The sequence below is a fragment of the Adiantum capillus-veneris genome, chromosome 7 (genome assembly GCF_014529385.1).
Source record: "Adiantum capillus-veneris isolate H3 chromosome 7, ASM1452938v2, whole genome shotgun sequence".
NCBI lineage: Eukaryota > Viridiplantae > Streptophyta > Polypodiopsida > Polypodiales > Pteridaceae > Adiantum > Adiantum capillus-veneris.
In genome coordinates this window covers 132,756,106-132,775,188 of record NC_140937.1, presented here as the reverse complement: position 1 = coordinate 132,775,188, position 19,083 = coordinate 132,756,106, and positions in this window count along the sequence as shown.

Here is a 19,083-nt window from a genome sequence, read left to right as displayed (position 1 = left end):
TGTAATTTGGATTACTTAGGTCACCCAAAAGTCAAACCCTAGGTTTGTTTGGCAATTTTTGGACTTGGAGTACTTTTGTCCTCTTTTGACCCACTTTTTGGAGTTCTTTTTTACCATATTTCTTTTGGATAATTCGTTTGTATACGTCTTTGTTAAAGTCTATATGGTCTCTATCCGAAAAATCGGAATGGATTGCGATCTAGGTTCCATTAGATCTGGACCCCAAATTTGGCTTGATGACTACATGCAATCCAAGTAATCTACTCCACAACTTATTTTTGGATTTGAAAACTTTTTTCGAATCAAAAGAAATTTTACGATTTTTGACTAGCAAATGGTTTTTTAATGATTGATCAACCTTTTGTGGTTTTTTGTTATAGTGCCCTTTGCAAAAGTTGTCCCAAATCTTGCCAACTATCTAAAACTCAAATCTCAGCTCGAGATGATCAATAGGTACATGGATTGCGATCCATGTTTAACCACATGTGAACATGAAACTCGGTCAGTTATATGCTAGTACTCTGTGGATGTGAGATTTTCACTTATTTTTGGATTTGGATCTCAAAAAGTTGAAAAATCCCAAATTTTGGTCAATTTGCAATGTTTTTTCGTCTTTTCCCCAATTTCTTGATTTTGAGTAAGTTGTCATTGTAAGTTTCTCACCAAAAGTGTATATTCAGTGTTGTGAAACTACATTGGACCCAATGGTATTAGTTTTTGCTTAAACTCTCACAGGGGAACATGGATCGTGATCCATGTTCCTACACCAAATTGCATGAAACCTTTTAGATTGGCGCTCTATGGTTTGGTTATCCCTTTTTTGCACTTATTTTTGGGTTTATGTCAACTTTTGAGTTCTGATCATCAAATTTTCACTTGTTTTTAGAGTTTATGATCTCTCTTACCAAAATATGATTTTTTGTAGTTTTTTTATGATTTTGGTTGTAGCTAACCTATTCCTAAGTGCTAAAATGAATCCTAGGAACAAAAACAATCTAACAATACAAATTTGAAAGTAAAACAAATGATAGAAGATTACTTTCAAAGCATCGAAAAAAATGCAAAATGAAATGCTTTCATATCTCTTTCACAAGTCGCTATGCCTCTCAAGAGTAGATCTAGCAAGTCCGCGACTTCTAGCCTCTACCAAACACTACTTTCCATGTCTAGCTGCCTGACTGCTAAGGTGTAAATGGATGGAAATCAAAATCTAAGGTCCGGAAAGTAAAAGCTATGACTAAGACTTACCACCTAAGAATCACTTTCCTTGGTAATGATGCCAATGTTAGAGGGTCACCGGGATCAGACATGTGTAGCATAGTTGTCTGGAACTAACATAATGTCAATACACAGGGAAGTAACTCGGATGGGGCACGAAGACTCTTGAGGGTGTCAACCTCAAGAAGTGAACCTACGAAACAAAGGCATCTCTAGCACTAGCAAATCTATCACTCTCTAATCACAAAATTTTTCTATGTCCTATCTCACCACTCTCAGTCGTTATGCCATTTTAACACTCAACAAAGTCTGAATGCAATAAAACTTTAGAAAAATGTCTGAAACACCTAGGGGCACTATCCTACCAAGTTTGGTTGCTATCTAACAAGTTACCAAAATCACGATCCATCATGATCAAGGTCCTAAAAAAACTATAGAAGAATAGTCTAGAAAGGTCGCCCTATGATCTAGGAATACTCTCTTATGGTCGAAACGTCAAAAAACAACCATTAACACACTCAAATAGTACATTTAGCTCGTAGACAGGTCGTTGTGAACCAAATCAAAATTGAGAATGATTATACACTTCAATTAAAGAGCAGTAGACAAGGAACACAATGCGTCAAAAACAAATTTGGATTACCAGAGCTCAAGAAAAATGGATCACAATGCGTGAGATAGTAGACGCTCTTAGTCGTACACTTCAAACTCCAAAACCTTGATAATGATAATGATAATGATGTCCTTTTAGACTCACAAAAATTAAGCTTTATATCTAGGGTTGCTCTTGGCCAGTGGCCAGTGGTGGCTGGCTTAGAAGGCTTAGGCTCAAAGCATGTCTGAACATGGCGTTGGTGCCTTGTGCATTTGGAAATTCTCTAGTAATGGATGTTGAATTAGCTGACTGAAGATGCGTTTCTTACTATCATGTCCATTCTATTTGTTCGTTGAAGAATATATCACACAATATCTTTGGCTACCTTTGCTCTTGTGACATCATCAATGATATCTATGTAGTCCCATGCTATTGCTTTCTCTGTTTTTCTTTTGGCTCTGGCTCTTTTCTCTCTCTTGCATTGAGCTTCATATTCCCTAATGAGGTTGTGCTTCTAGGTTGAGATTCCTTTAACCTGTGTCATACAAGTTTAATTGTCCTATTAAGAGCAATAGTCTACATCTAAAGACCCAATTTTAAATGCCTAATTTTCAAAACCTAAAAAGAGAGGGAGAGAGAGAGTAGGACCTACACATTATCACCCTCTTCAAAACATGCAATTTCTACCATTTCCTCTTTTCAAGTAGAAAGAGGAAGATGGAAAAAGAAATTAGATAAACATAGGAACCGTGATGAACAAGCTATCCTCAATACATATGAACAGGCTATTAGATCTCAATACATAATCAAAGAGCCACTTTAAAAAGTATCGATCATACTGCTATGCAGTAAAATTGAAATTTGTGTAATGAAGCTTACCAAGAAGGTATGCAACCTCTATTGAGTGTGACATGAGAGACATCTTCAAGTCCTTGTGTTGTGCCATGCTCTCTTTGTCAAAGTCAGCATGGCAACTTGGGGAGTTGATTGTTACCATATTTGATTGTTACCATATATATATGGTAGTGATGTGTGTGAACACACTTAGGATCGTCGAGGCGTATTTTCCCTCACTAGGAGGATTTTTCCCCCACATGCATTGTATATATGCTCATCACTCTAGTTCTAACTTATGTTTCCATTGCACACTAAGTAATACTACTCTCGATTGTGTTCTTTGAGCTTCCTTCGTCTTCTCCAAGTTGTTTGTTTCCCTCGAATCCTATTTCCAACAATTGGCATCAGAGCATGTTGCATCCTCTCGGGATTAGTTGTCAGCATCACCATCACACGCGTGTTCACTTTCTCAAATTTTAGTGAGCTTTGGTGAGCCTCATCAAGGCGACAAATACTTTGGGCTCGTACTGGCCTCCATTTCCACTACATGTAGTATTGTGCAAGCAAATTTATCCTTTTGTGCAAATTTTTTGTCAGTGCCGTTTGTTGCATAGCAGGTCCCTTATAGTCTTCTTTGGGTTTTGCTATATAGCACACGCTAGTCTCCCTTTGGTTCTACTCTTTTTCGGCAGTTTTCACAAGTGTGGGTAAAATTTTGCAAATGGAGTTGTGGATTCAAAGGCTGTTTCAAATGCAAAACTTTGGCATGCACGTTTTGGGCTTCTGAAATTTTCCGCTGCATTTGCAAGAATCTGATATGGTTTCTTCTTTGCCGCCTCTTGAAGAACTTGCAAATCATGTTTGTGAAGGATGTATTTTGGGTAAGATGCATCGATCAAAGTTTCCAAAGGATGATTCTCGATTAGGGCTACGTGCGGGTTGCAGCTTGTGCATAGTGATGTTTGTGGGCCCATGCAAACTCCATCCTCGAGAAATTACCTTTACTTCACGACTTTCATTGATGATTACTCCACGCATGCATGGGTGTAAGTCCAACGTGTTTATGTGCTTCAAGAAATTTTTGGTTATGACTAAAAATGTCTCTAAATGTACTATGGACACCCTCCATTCCGATCGAGGGGGGGAGTATATGTCTCATGAATTTAATGCATTTCTGGCTAGTCTTGGGATAAAACACCAATATACAATGCCCTATACACCTCATCAAAATGGTGTTGCTAAGAGGAAAAATAGGCCGCTTACGGAGATGGCACGATGTATGGTCAAGAGTCAAGCTTTGCCACATTCATTTTGGCTTGAGGCCATCATGTGTGCTACTTATGTACTTAACAGGTTTCATATGAAAGCTTTGCATTCTATGACTTCATATGAAACATGGCATTTTAGAAAGCCTTCTATTGATTGCATGCGTGTTTTTTGTTGTTTGGCTTATGCTTTAGTGCCATAAATGCAACACAGAAAATTGGATGATAAGGCTGTCAAATGAATTTTTGTTGGTTACATTACTAGAAGCAAAAGTTACAAGTTGTACCAGCCACAAAAGAAGTGTATCTTGGTTTCACAAGATGTTATGTTTGCACTAAAAACAATAATGTAAGCTCACATGAAATTTATGATAGTTTGCTGCCTCTTTTGAGTGGTGAAAATTTGAATGTAAACTCAAATGAGGCGAATGTATAGCCTATGGCAGTTTCTAAAGATGTTATAGATTAGCCTCTTACTAATGTTTATGTACAAGATGTACTTGATGTAGAAGGGATGATAATGAGCAGGCTAGAGACATAGATTATGAAGAGACTTTGCTCCCACTTGTCGTATGACTACTATGCATTTTCTATGTGCATTGGCAGCTCATTTTGGATGGGATGTACATCAATCAGATATTGTTACTGCTTTCTTGAATGGTGACATATTTGAAGAAGTTTATGTAACATAGCCTTGCAGTTTTGTCATTAAAGGGCAAGAAGATAAAGTGTGCAAATATAAGAAAGCTTTGTATGGGTTGAAGCAATCTCCTTGTGCTTGGTATGAGAAAGCTAATAATCATTTGGTTAAACGAGGCTTTAGTAAAAGTCCAACAGAAAGCACTTTGTATGTAAAGCATGAGTGGGATGTACTTCTCATTGTTGTCCTATGTGTGGATGATTTGCTGATCACTGGTCTAAATGAGGAACATATTGCTGAATTTAAGGCTGATTCGAATGCTACTTTCAAGATGAAATATTTGGGACTGCTGCATCATTTCTTGGGCATACATTTTAAGCATTGTGATAGTGGTATTGCAAACAAATTACATAAAGACATTGCTATGTAAGTTGGACTTGAGGATTGCAAAACGTATTGCCACTCCCATGGAAACAGGTTTGAAATTGATTCTTCATGATGCTAGTGATCTTGTCAATGTCACTCTTTACCAAACTGATGTTGGATGCCTTATCTATGTATACAACATGAGGCCGAATATTCAGTTTGCAGTTTCACAGGTCAACAAATTTATGCATACCCCAGGGTCCAAGCATTGGTAGGCTGTCCAGTGGATCTTTTGCTACTTGAGTGGAACTTTACATCTTGGGTATTTTATGCCAAGGGGGGATCATTGCCACCAGATTTACATGCTTTTTTGGACTCAGATTGGGATGGTTGTTGTAATGGAAATGGCCTATGAACTTTGAGAGTAGTGGAATTAGGAAATTAGGTGAAGCACTTTTGTGAGATTACTTTGTGAGCATAGCGGGTGAACATAATTGATGGTAGCAACATAAACATGGTACTTAGTTAACTTGGCATGAACAATACTTTTGCAAGAGAGAGAGTTTAGAAAACATGACAATAGTTGAGGACCAGATTCATACGGAGCCGGTCCCCCCTCCAATAGGCATTTGTATTATAGTTTCTCCCATCAAGAGAGACTTGGTACAATAAAATCTTTGTGTTCCTTGTGACCTAGGTGATGTAATGAAGATGGAAAGCTTCATGCATCACAAGCATAACATAGACTTTGTAGAAAGAATTAACAATCCCAAGCCTCAGTCCCAAGGCCTCAAACACCTTCGAAGGTGGAGAGAGCTAGCAGGGAATGAGGATAGGGAAGAGGAAGAAGAAACATTCCGTAGGAGAAAGAAATAGTTCCTCACTTATCATCACTCTTCTTGCTAGCATGCATAATAGCATAGTAATGAAGATGGAGAAGATGACAAGCTTAATAATTGAAGCATGGCTCTTGGTTGGATTTTCATTCCATAGCCAAGAGTGTTGGTGTAGGCTCTCACTCATCACAAGCTTGGAGAAGGAGGTGGAGTTCCTCTACTTTCACCAAGTGAGAATGAATCCACAAAATAAGTGTGTGTGTGTGGTGTATATCCCCCTAGCACCCCCCTTGCTTGCTTGGGGCGAGTTGTAGCTTTTACACATGTTTCAAGCTCATTGGACCCCTCTCCCCCCTAGCCAATCACATGCAACATGCATTCAAGTACATGGGTAGTGTTTGAACAAGTGTCCTCCTTACCCCTTAGAGAGAGAGAGCTTGAAAATATATAGATATTTGTTGGATCGAACTAGAAGCTCATTGGACCCCTCTTTAGCCCAACCAATAGCATTCAAGCACACCATGTGATTAATCATAGGGAGATTCTGACATGTGTCCATGTGCCCTTTGGGTGAGTGGAAGGTTAAGTCAAAGATTCCCCTAACTTTGGGACTTTCATGCATACGAAGCTTCTCAAGCACCTTCCTCATTAAGTTTGTAGGGTCTCTTTTTTACTCAAGCACCTTACCCCCATGCATGGGAAGCTTATCAAGCACCTTCCTCATTAAGTTTGTAGGGTCTCTTTTTGACTCAAGCACCTTACCCCCCATGCATGGGAACTTCTCAAGCACCTTCCTCATTAAGTTTGTAGGGTCTCTTTTTGACTCAAGCAGCTTATCCCCCATTAAGTATGACAAACACCTCAAGTACCTATGTCATCAAGCATGACAAGCACCTCAAGCGCCTTAGCCATCAAGCACACACCTTAGTCATCAAGCACGACAAGAACCTCAAGCTTAGGTCGGGTTCCCACCTCAAGCTCACCCCTAGCTTGCCTAAGGTCAAAGGACACTAACATTGGAGGTCTTTAATGAAGCTAACCCTAAGGCCTTTTAAGCTCCATTAGATGCACGTTGCTCTTTGATAGACTACCTCCTTTTGGGCCCGTATTGAGATGTAACCATCTCTCCTCTTTGTCCCCTGTTGAGATAAGTATAGAAGCACTTATTGCACATTGCTCTTTGGTAGACCATCTCCTTTCGGACCCGTATTGAGATGCAACCATCTCTCCTTTTGGTCCCCTACTGAGATAGGTCTAGAAGCACATGTCTCTATTCTAACTCTTGTTCCCGTTTATTCTCCCACATTAAATGATTAGTTTAATATGAGAAAATCATTTGGGTGAGCTAGATATTAAATTTTATGACATTACCTCTCTCTAGAAATCATAGTCGTCCTTGACTATGAGATAGAGAAGATAAAGCCTAGTCATTAGTCCATGTTACTTAGCGGGTAGAGGATCCCTTTTTACCCTTTGACATCATTCGAAGATGGATGACTAATCCATTTGGTGCTTGGGAGACATAGCTGCCGCAAGCATGTCTACTCTTTAGTCCATATCATACTTCCAAACTAGAGTCACAAGTTCTACTTGGTGTTTGGGAGATGTTGTCACCACAAACATGATCCTAAGCATGCATACTTCATAAATTTGTGCACAATAAAAAGAGAACTAGTCTTATAAGACAAAAACATTGTTCATTTAGAATGCATTATCATATGCTTACTTTACGGCATCATGTAAGCATTGACAAGGTTCATATTATTCTTAAGGTAGGTTCTTTGCATCCATTTAGCATCTTTAAAAGGATAATTCTTTAACTTAATAAGATATCATCAGATAATCTTACCGTTTCTTAATACCTTGTCTTCATGTCATAGGATGGACTTAGATTGAAGTACTTCTTCTTGATCTTTGATTTTTGGAGGGTCTGCAACTATTGCTTCTTTTGATGGTGCTTCTTTGTAAGGCTTACGTAGGCTCTCATGAAAAGCATTGTGTATGAGCCAATGGTGGGCAACTTTAATTGATAAGCCATCTCATTGACTGGCTTAAGGGTTTAAAAAGGACCATAGTATCTTTTTGCTAGTTTAGCATAATATTCTTCGTCGCCCGAAGGATTGTTGCCCGTAGTATGCCTTAGATGAGCCTTGAGAAACTTTAGCAAGACCCAATCATTTTTCTTGAAGGCTAAGGCTCTTCTATGCTTATAAGCAGTAGCCCTTTTTGCCTTTGCTTTGAGATGGATATAACCTCTTTAATCTTTGGAAAAGATTCTTGTGAGTCTCGGCTATATTCATCAGCAGTGAAGATCTTCCCATGTACTTTAAGTAGTAAGGGACTTTTGGATCTTTCCTCTTGAACCTCGAAAGGTGCTTTCCCCATAGAAGTATGTACAATGTCATTGTATGCATACTCCATAAGAGGTAGGTGCTTCTCTCATTGAGAACGTTGATTCACTTCCATGACATAGGCTTTTAGTAGATCAAGAATCGTTAGATTAGTTATTTCACTTTGGTCATTTATTTGTGGATGATAGACCCAAAGAGAAATTTAATCTACTTCCTAGATCTTAAAGAGACCCTTCTAGAAATTACTGGTCATTCTAGGATCTTTGTTCGACACTATGGATGTTGGAAATCCATGATGATTGAAAATTTGAGATCTGAAGAGGGTTGCCATTTGATGTGCCTTAATAGTCTTTTGACAGGCATAGAGTGTGTTTTCTTGTTAAGCGTGTCGACTGAAACAATCCAAGTTGCTTCCCTCGATCAAATTTCAACTTTTGGTATACCACGCATTTTGGAACATACTCTTGTATGTTTATTTTTCATGGTAGACCAACATAAATACATTTCTACTCCTTGAAGAGTAGTTTATGGATTCTCTCTTTGCCCCGCATAAGGAGCAGTATGGGATTCATACCTTACTTTCTTATTGTATGGGTGAGTAACACATAGCCTATTTTAGTTTGGAAGATAACCATCCTTCAAGGTGAATGGTTCTTTTTTTCTTCCCTAATGCAAAGGCTCTAATTACATACTTAAAGTCTCAATTAGTAGCATACTTATCTATAAAAGATAGATCATTGTAAGTTGCTATAGACACCACCTTTATCCTTGGTCGTTGTGAAAGCGCATCGACCACTTGATTGTGCTTGCCAACAATTTGAGCAATATGACATTTAAATTGCAAACAAAAATTTTCCACCTCATTTGTTTGTCAGAGAGCTTGGTTTGTGTCATGAAGGTCTTGAGGCTTTGTGATCCATTCGTAGGATGAATGGAGTCCCCAAGAGATAGTGTTTCCACGTGTTTAGGGCATATAGAATAGCTAGTAGCTCTTTTTCGTATTTGCCCAATACTGACTTATCAGGGTTGCTTTTTAATGGGCTTGCTATTAGCGAGAATCCTTTTTATGAAGCATCTATAGTATGCACACATACCTATGAAGCTTCGAACCTCCTGTAGATTCCTTGGATTAGGCCATCCTTTTATTATCTCTAACTTTGTTGGATCCATACGGATGCCATCCTTAGAGATAATGTGACCTAACTATTTGAATCTCTTGTAGGAAAAATTCACTTTTCTTTTTATTAATTAAAAGCTTATTCTCTCTCACAACTTGAAAGATTACCTGGAGGTGTCTCTTGTACTCCTCAAGAGAATTTGAGTGGCCTGAAGATCTTTGTCCATCATGAGTTTGAATGCGTCTGGAGCATTTGTCAAGGCAAAACTTGTAAAATATCAAATAGATCTTCTACCCGCGGCATGAAAAATCTATTTTTGATAGTGATTTTATTTAGTGCTCTATAGTCGACACACATGTGATATGTGTCATCTTTATTTTGCACTAAAAGAAATGGTGAACAAAATGGAGAGGAGCTAGACCTCACTATCCCTTTTTCCACCAATTCATGCACTTGCCTCATGATCTCCTCTTGGTGAGCTTGTGAAACTCTATAAGGAAGTTTGTTAGGCACTGAGCTTCCTGGTAGGAGCTCAATTGCATGGTCATCATCCCTCATTTTAGAGGTAGCTCACTAGGGATGTCATCAATGAAAACATCTTGGGATCCACTTAGGAAATCAGACAACTCTAATTCCTCTTGATTCCATTTATTGTAAGGATATGGTGTTCCCCAACTCATTAGCATCTATGTACATGCTCTTTTCCTGAAGGTGAAGTAGATTCTCCTTTTAGGGAACTTCATGTTGGGAGCCATGCGGTTAAAGCATGGTGCCCCAATGATAACATTCTCATGTTTGAGAGGGGAGATGAAGAAATGCTCTTTGTCCACATAACTTTGGACATCAATCCTCAATTTTCCAATTAAGGAATTAACTGATATCCCTTGATAGCTCCATTGGCTTTCAATGCATCTCCCATCTCAAGGGCTTGTATGCCTAGCTTGGTGGTCAACTCCGTGGATATGAAGTTGTGAGTTGAATCAGGGTCAAACAAAATAAAGGAATCATGCTCTTGCATCTTTACCCAAGCATAGGAAAGGAGAAATCCTTGGAAATGAACATCCTCTTTTGGAGCTTCAAACATAGAGGCTCTAGGAGTCTCATTGCGGACATTTTTCTTGGGGCAAGGACGATAACCGTGGCCTTGCTCCCCACTTAAACATTTGTGGTCCTTACAAAAAGCTTCTAACTCTTAAGGAGAGAGTTTATATTTACCTTTGTAAACTCCCTTCTCCTTGGACCAATTGTTGTTGTTGTTGGAATAGCCTTGGTAAGAATTTTGGGCATTGGTTTTCCTCTTGGCATCATTTTTGTCTTTATTTCCATGGGCTTGACAATCCGTCTAGCCCCTTGTTGGAAATTGATGCACGAAGCAACCATGGTGTGGTGGACTACTTTGGTGATTGAACTAGGCCATTGAGAGTTGACATACTCGGCCATTTCTTTGGGTAATCCCGCACAGAATTGTTGATTTTTCTCGGCAAAGTCTATCGTTTGAAAGACAATAGCCTTGAGATATAAATCCCAAAACTTGTTCACATATTTATGGATAGACTCATGAGAGAGAAGCCTCAAACTCCACCATTCGGTGAGTACTTTTTTCTTTGCATCGTTTGCAAGGAATTGCTTCATGATGGAAACTCGTAGAGTTTTCCATGTCTTTGGGGCTTCGCCATTGCCACGAAGGCTAGCCCACTATTGACGAGCCAATTTGTTTGGAAGTGCATAGCTACATGGTGTAGCTTGGAGGACTCCTCGAAGCCCTCGTCTCCAAAGGCCACATCAAATTGTTGGATGAAGGCCAATACTTTGTCAGTAGCACCAAAGGTGCCATCATAGGTGAGAAAAGAGATACTCTTTCTCCCTCTTTGAACTTCTTGAGTTTTTGTGACCTTCGCCATGCAGGATAAGATTTGCGATGTCCTCTCCTCTTGTATTCTCTAGGAGAATAACTATTTCTTTGGTCGAAAGAGGAGGAAGGTGAAGAAGAAGGAGAAGAGGGTGACCTCTTTCTTGTCCTTTTCTTCCTTTTTTTCCTCTCTTCCTTTTTTAAGTGATGAGGAGAAGGACTATGGGTTAACCGTTTCCTCTTGGGAGGAGTTGGCGATCGTTTAGTCCGCCGTCTTCGTGGAGTCACATCTTTGGAGGAACTTAGGGATTCATTACTTTCTTGTTCTTTGGATTCCTCCTCTCGTATTATGGGAGAGAGTCTTCTTTTGGGGGTCTCATTAAGATGCCTCCTAAGCTCTCTCTCCTCTTGGAGAGGAAAGGAAATCCTATAAGCACGAAGTTTCTGAGTAACTTTGCCTTGCAAAGCGGGGTTGCCCATAGCTTGTTGCAACCTAGTGACAAGATAATTAACAAACATGGGGGCATCATCATTAGCACCTTCATGTGCAAAATCAAAGTTATTAATGTTCATTCTACTCTCTTGGTTATTGTCAGCCATGTTAATGAAACTTATGTGTTTACTTAGTGTATGCTTTGGCAATTCAAAATCTTAGTTGATACTCCTCTTAGCCTTTAAAAATAGGCACTTAAGTATCTACACCCACGGCTCAAATTGGTTAATTATAGAGAGTAGTGGAATGAGTCTAACATAGCGAAGTTGCCGAGGGATAGCTCCTTTCGGACTTCTTGGCTCAATAATGATAAAGCCGTAGGCAAGTCTAAAAAGACTCCATTATTAAGACCAAAGCTCCCAAGGTGTGCACCATATCCCACATAATGGGCTCAACAGAACCGATAATAGATCCCAGCCCCACTTACCCTAATATAATTAACAAAATAAACCATTAATAGTCTACTTAAGCACCTCTCTTCTTAAGTAAGAAAAGAGAAACCAAATGCTTTGATACCGATGCAATTGAAATGGCCTATGAACTTTGAGAGTAGCAGAATTAGGAAATTAGGTGAAGCACTTTTGTGAGATTACTTTGTGAGCATAGCAGGGTGAACTTAATTGATGGTAGCAACATAAACATGGTACTTAGTTAACTTGGCATGAACAATAATTTTTCAAGAGAGAGAGTTTAGAGAACACGACAATAGTTGAGGACCAGATTCATATGGAGCCGGTCCCCCCTCCAATAGGCATTTGTATTATAGTTTCTCCCATCAAGAGAGACTTGGTACAGTACAATCTTTGTGTTCCTTGTGACCTAGGTGATGCAATGAAGATGGAAAGCTTCATGCATCACAGGAATAACATAGAATTTGTAGAAAGAATTAACTATCCCAAGGCCTCAAACACCTTCGAAGGTGGATAGAAGCATGGCTCTTGGTTGGATTTGCATTCTTTCAAATTTGAATATAAAAACCCCTTATTTTAATGTATCTCTGTTAAATTGCTTAAATTTTTTGTATTTTAAAACCCCTCCTTTTGAACTCACATTATACATAAACATGATTACATTGTGCACCCCCCGAGGGTGGACATATCCCCCGCCAATGATTAATATTTGAGTTGTGTAAAATTATGAATTTCTAACTCTACATTCTCAAGTGATCTGTTTATTTGAGAATGTATCAATCTTTTCTTTGCTTTCCAAACTCTGGTGTTTTTGCCGAATATAATTTATCCAATAGTAAACAGTATCCATGACTATGCAAACCATCCAACCCATGATTAGTACTGTAGCGCATTAGGTGACAAGTTGTCTTGCATTGTTTATTATTTAGGAAAAAACTTTGTACATATGTTATGGTACCCGTTCCATTTTCCAAAGAAAACGAAGGGGTATATACCAAATTTTTATTGCACTAAAAAGTCATTACATCATCTTAATGAATTACAAATGAGATAAAAAGACGTCATCATGTTGTGTGTTGAAGTGGTATGTCTATCCGCCATTCTTCCTTTTCATTGTGTGTCCTCGCTTTGCTGATTACTCTCCTGCATTCAAACCAGTTGTTTCAGAGATATTTGTCGCAATGCTCCCAGAATTATGCGCATCATGTTCTATTTCTCATTTGTTTAGTATATTTGTCAAATATTTGACCTTGAATATGATACTAGGGAAGTTACCTTTTAATAGAATCTGTGTGATTAATGTTTTGATTCGGGTTTTTTTGAATTTGTTAGAAGTAAACATAAAGATTAGCCGTTGTAAATCATTAAATGTTGTAACTATGCATGAGGCATTATAAATGATGGGTAAGACTTGTGACACACACACTTTGTATGCTAATTGTGTAGGGCGATTACTAGCTGCTTGTATGAAGGATACTTGGTGTCCTGGTAATGCGTGTTTTTTCCATGCTATTTTCGCAATATATTCCCCAATGAAAGGTCTTTGTAGTATTATATTTGTGTTCAAATATGTAAAACCAAACCTGTTATGAGTTGGTTTAACTGAAATGATATCCAATGGATATATAGTAAAGGGGTCCTCAAGGAACAAAGTTGTGATTCATGCATTGTGTAATATATGTGTTATTAACGAATAGTAGATCATCCATACCGATTAGAATGTATAAAAGCTAAAAGCATGTCAAATTTTTTGAGTCTAGATAATTTTCTAACATACTCTAGCTCAAACCAAGCAAGGTATAGATTGCACCATAAAGGAGAACATGAGTATCCCATTGGGATTCCTTTAGTTTGTCAGTATATATCCGACCCTAACCTTGAGAAGCAATTGTCCAACACAAAGATATTTAAAGCATCAAAGAATTTGAATGACCATTTTACTTCTGATTTCTTTTTTGTAAGGATGATTTTTCTTCTAAATGGTTTAAAACCTTTATAACCTTGACCCATTACTAATCTTTTAATGTTTCTCAAAGACTCCATCAGGCTATACTTCCCATGGTGAGCAATTGCTTCATAACAAGCTTTAATATCATATGTATGTATGGAATAAAATAGTTTAGGAAGTTTTATTAAAGCTTCGTATTGGTTGTTAATGATCCAGTACGCGTTAGTATTAACCTTTGAGAATCTTTGTAGATTTTTTTAAAAGTTCTAGGTATATTCAATAAGCCCGTTAGATAAACCTTGTAAAAAATTAGTGATAATACTAGCCACAAGAGAGAAAACACAATCATGGGAATTTGTTATCCAACGAAACTCTGATTTGAGAACTTTATAGTTACCCATAATGTAGGGAAGGCCTTTATTAGGAGAAGGTATGACACTAAACTCCTTGCATCATGAATTAATGAGAGAGATGATGGTGTTACTACATTCATGTATAGGCATGAATTCTAAATAATTCAATCTGTTCTTTGCATGCAATCTAATTATTTGTTTACAAATAAAGACAGGAGTTTGGGCTGATTTGTCCAAACCACATATAAAAATGTGTTTTTGGATAAATTCCAATTCATCTAAGATATCGTTTTCCATGAATTAGGGAGTTTGGTTATGCCTATAGTTTGGGAAGGTGGATTGGAAGGTTTTTTCTAGTATTTCTTCAATTAACTGAGAGTGAGACAGTGTACAATTCAGATTTAGCAATTGGAATAATTTTGCCCACCCCTTCTTGAACTCAGCCTTAACTGAAGTAGATGTACAGGGACAAGGGGGATATGGTTAAGGCCTTTGGATACATTATCCCTTAAAATGTGGTGTCTAATGAAAGTTGTCTGAGTAGTAAGAACATGCTCACCAAGGTGGCCAAAATCTTTCAAGAATTTTTTAAACCGTTTTTGGGTATGGCACACAAAAGGTTCATTTAAATCAAAAGGATTAGCAAATGTGTCAAATGGTTTTTATAAATATTGGCCTATATTGTTCATGTATTTCCATCCAAATTTTATGTGAAAGTGTTCAAGATTTTTTTTTATTCCAATATCTTTTAACAATTCCTCAAAAAAGTGTGGGGGTGTACAAACTCCATAAATTTATTAGTGAAAGTTAGGTGAATAAACCAATGTCTACTTTTTTTACCTTGTTTAAACCATTGCAAATCATTAGTTATAGTAATTAAATGTCGTACCTTGTCATCTGTATTGTATTCTAACATTCTTGGAGTTTTGCCAAAGTTGTTAGATCCGCGGTATTGTCGAGGTCATTTTGATGATGATGCTGTATTGCTTTGTGTGCCAGCAATACACTTTAGTTGTTCCCTACTTCTTGAGGGCTTAAAAATAGTATCAATGGTCAAACCAATTGGGAGATGTTGAACTCGAGAGAGGAATGGAGTTCCTGGTGTATATAATACTAAACCTTTTGCTGCATCAATCAAATGTTCATGAAGAGCTTAAAAAACCACTACAACATGTCGAACTTCAATGGGAAAGGATGTTACCTATCCAATGAAAGCATATACTTGTGCGGGTCCGAAGGAATAAGGAAAGAATCTTGGGAGATTTTGAAACACAAACCAAAGAAGGTGATCAAACCATATGATCATTGCTGGGCAGCTTGAACCAGGGTTCTTCTTACAAGTGCATTTGATGAATAATTTATATGTGTTCCAGCAATTCTTCAAGAACTTTTGAATGTCGTTTTCTCTCTCATTGAGTGATAGTCCCTTTGTACGGGCTACCATGGAAGTGTTAGAGCACTTTTTACTATCAATGTCTGACAGTTTTATCTGCTTTAGTGTAAAAGGCTTATCATGTGATAGTAGATGCTTTGATTGAAGTGCCGATTTCTTGCATTGTTCTACTACATCAGGCAGCAGACTACAAAGTAGAGCTAAAGAATCAATAGTGCAATAGTGAATGAAGCACATTGATTCAATATCTCAAAATCCCAGAGTTTCTTTTCAAGACGAACAACGTCAAGCTCAATTTGGAATGACTTTAGAAAAATATCTGGGCATAGACCTTTCAGTTTTTTGAAAAGAAGGGTCGTCATTTAGTCCTAGGGCTTCCTTTTCTTCTTGATCTAAGAGTTCCAGATCCAAAAGAGGGTCCACAATCTCTTGAGATTGCTTAATTGCAAGAGGAAGGATAGGGAGATTATTAATGAAATAAAGCTTATTAACTATGGAAGGTAGTGATGAGAAATAGAAGTCTAAACCAGAGCAGTCTTGAGCATCAATAAAGCATAATGATAATAGAAAAGATCTTAGTGCATTAATTAGTTGTGCATAATCTTTTTTGGCAAGGGCTAAGAGTTTTAACCAATCATTAACAGAAGCTATTTTTAAAGCTGAAAGCTCTTGTTCTTGTATTGCCTTCTTCTCATAGTCGAGAAGACTTTTATGAAAGTCAGTCCCTTTGAAGCAAAAGAGTAGGCATTGTGTACCAATTGGTGGGATATGAATCCTTTTATCATCGGAGTATCCAAAACGTGTAAGACATACAATCCAGCCAACCTGAAGGATGTTTTAAGAGACAAAATTATACACACTATAGAGTGCAGGGAATTACGTACGCAATTTTAAGGACACGGTTATGTCAGACTTTTAACACCAAGAAACATCTTTTCTCTTTTGTAAATTTTTTTGCAGAGTTCTATTTGTAATTAGACTTATTTTTCAAAATAAACATGCCCTCCTCTCTGAGGAGCCTCACATGAGAAAAAAAGAATTTTGAAAAACTTTCACAAATGTCATATCAATACGCATAAAAACAACTTCCTTTCCAAGTAATTGGATCAAACTTTGAAGTGTAAGACAATCCCCCTTTTTTCCCCTTATCAATAACAAAGATATTATACTACTTTCTTTTATAAACTTAGTGTTTAAAAACCAATAAGATATTTTTCTAAATATTGGCTACACATTCTCTCAGTAGACAAGAAGTCTACTTGAAAGCCCGAGGTTGTCATTTGCACAATTTCTGTTGATATTGCACCTTGTCTGTTACCATGATGTATGGCTGCCAAAAACATTCAATATGCTTTTTCATGAGAGGATGTTCACCATTGTATGCCCTTCAATTAAACAATGTTCTCTTTTATGTCTAAAAACATTTAAGTAAGCTACGGGATGTGTATATCCAATCGTTTAGAAATTACTAATATAGTAGATGCATGTTCCTGGAATCATTACATCGTATTACATATCGGTCCAGATTATGCATCCAATTGTATATATATGCTAAAAAAGCAGTGTTTTTCTCATGATGATGTTATGATTATCCAACAAGTAAACTCTTTGTATAACATGCTTATGCAAACCAGAAATCATACAATTTATCTCAGCATATACGGATCAACAACAATGAAAAACAATCAAGAAGTCTTCTTACTGTCTGTGTAGTACTGCCAATGCAGTAAAAAACAGATTTTTTGGCTTGTGCGTCCCGATGATCACTGGCCGATCGTGTGTTGGGGTAGCCTGTTGCAAAGGTTGTATGACTATGTGTGTAGGTTGTGTATGAAAGACCCGGGCAGTACCTCCATCAAGTGTGTGTGTGTGTGTGTGTGTGTGTGTGTGTGTGTGAGACTAGATGCTCTATGCTCAATTGTTAAGCAGGGAAAGATCCGAGCAGCACTTCTCCCAAGTGTGTGTGTGTGTGTGTGTGTGTGTGAGCAGCACTTCTCCCAAGTGTGTGTGTGTGTGTGTGTGTGTGTGTGTGTGTGTGTGTGTGTGTGAGAATACCCGGACTCGTGTGCACTTGCGAAGTAGGGTACGCTACTACAGTCTTCCATTGTTTGTTATACATGCAGCCCACCACGGCACCTTTATGTTTACCATGTGTACAAGCCAACTGTTGGATCCATTTTAAGCTTGCCCAAATCGGTGCAGTTATCGATTTTCAAAGATCTCTTTTGTCTATATTCATGTTAAGTATTATTCTTAAGTGAGGTTAAGTTACATGCAAGAGATAGAGAGAGAGACACACAGAGAGAGAGAGAGAGAGAGAGAGAGAGAGAGAGAGAGAGAGAGAGAGAGAGAGAGAGAGAGAGAGAGAGAGAGAGAGAGAGAGAGAGAGAGAGAGAGAGATAACCAAGAGGGTGGTAGCCTTATCATAAAAGATAGTTTTTTTTAGACATTTAGAATTGTTTTACCGATTGCTTGAAATGGACCTCCTAGATACAGAGATAGAATTTAGGGAAAAAGCGAGAGCGAGAACAAATTTTTAAAAGAAATCCTGTCAGTAAACACATTGTTTTGTATAAAGAGAGAGAGAGAGAGAGAGAGAGAGAGAGAGAGAGAGAGAGAGAGAGAGAGAGAGAGAGAGAGAGAGAGAGAGAGAGAGAGAGAGAGAGAGAGAGAGAGAGAGAGAGAGAGAGAGAGAGAGAGAGAGTTTGGACCACAGAGAAATAGGTGGGTTAAAAAATATGGTGTTGCTCTTAATGCTAACACCCGAGATTCAAAGAGAGAGAGAGAGAGAGAGAGAGAGAGAGAGAGAGAGAGAGAGAGAGAGAGAGAGAGAGAGAGAGAGAGAGAGAGAGAGAGAGAGAGGTATACTTGTCAAGCAAGAACACTTGATTTTTGGTCGGTAAGTTTATAAAGACTTGTGGATTTTTGGGCATACTTGCTTACAAAGGTTCCAAGGGTTCCAACATCTGGGATGGTGGGTTAAAAAAGATGGTGCTGCTCTTAATGCTAACATGCTGGATTTAGAGAGAGAGAGAGAGAGAGAGAGAGAGAGAGAGAGAGAGAGAGAGAGTGAGTTACATAAATATTCACAAACAAACATATACATGTTCAAAGGCCAAGGTACCTAAATCGAAAAAGAGGGGTTCTGCACAAAATAAACTTAGATAGAAAATTTTGCACAAAAAATAGTGTCAAATTGGTACATGTCACCATCCTTGATAAGTAGAAATATGTTTTTTTTTAAAATCCTAACAACATCCTTTTCTTCAATGTTGATAGCAACCAAAAAGTTGAACCAAAGAGAGTAGCCCTAACCTGCACCCATAGAAACAACACAACACTAAGTTAGCATTGATTTTGTATGCAAGTGATGCATGGGAATCCTAGTTGTTATCCATTTCACTAAGGCCC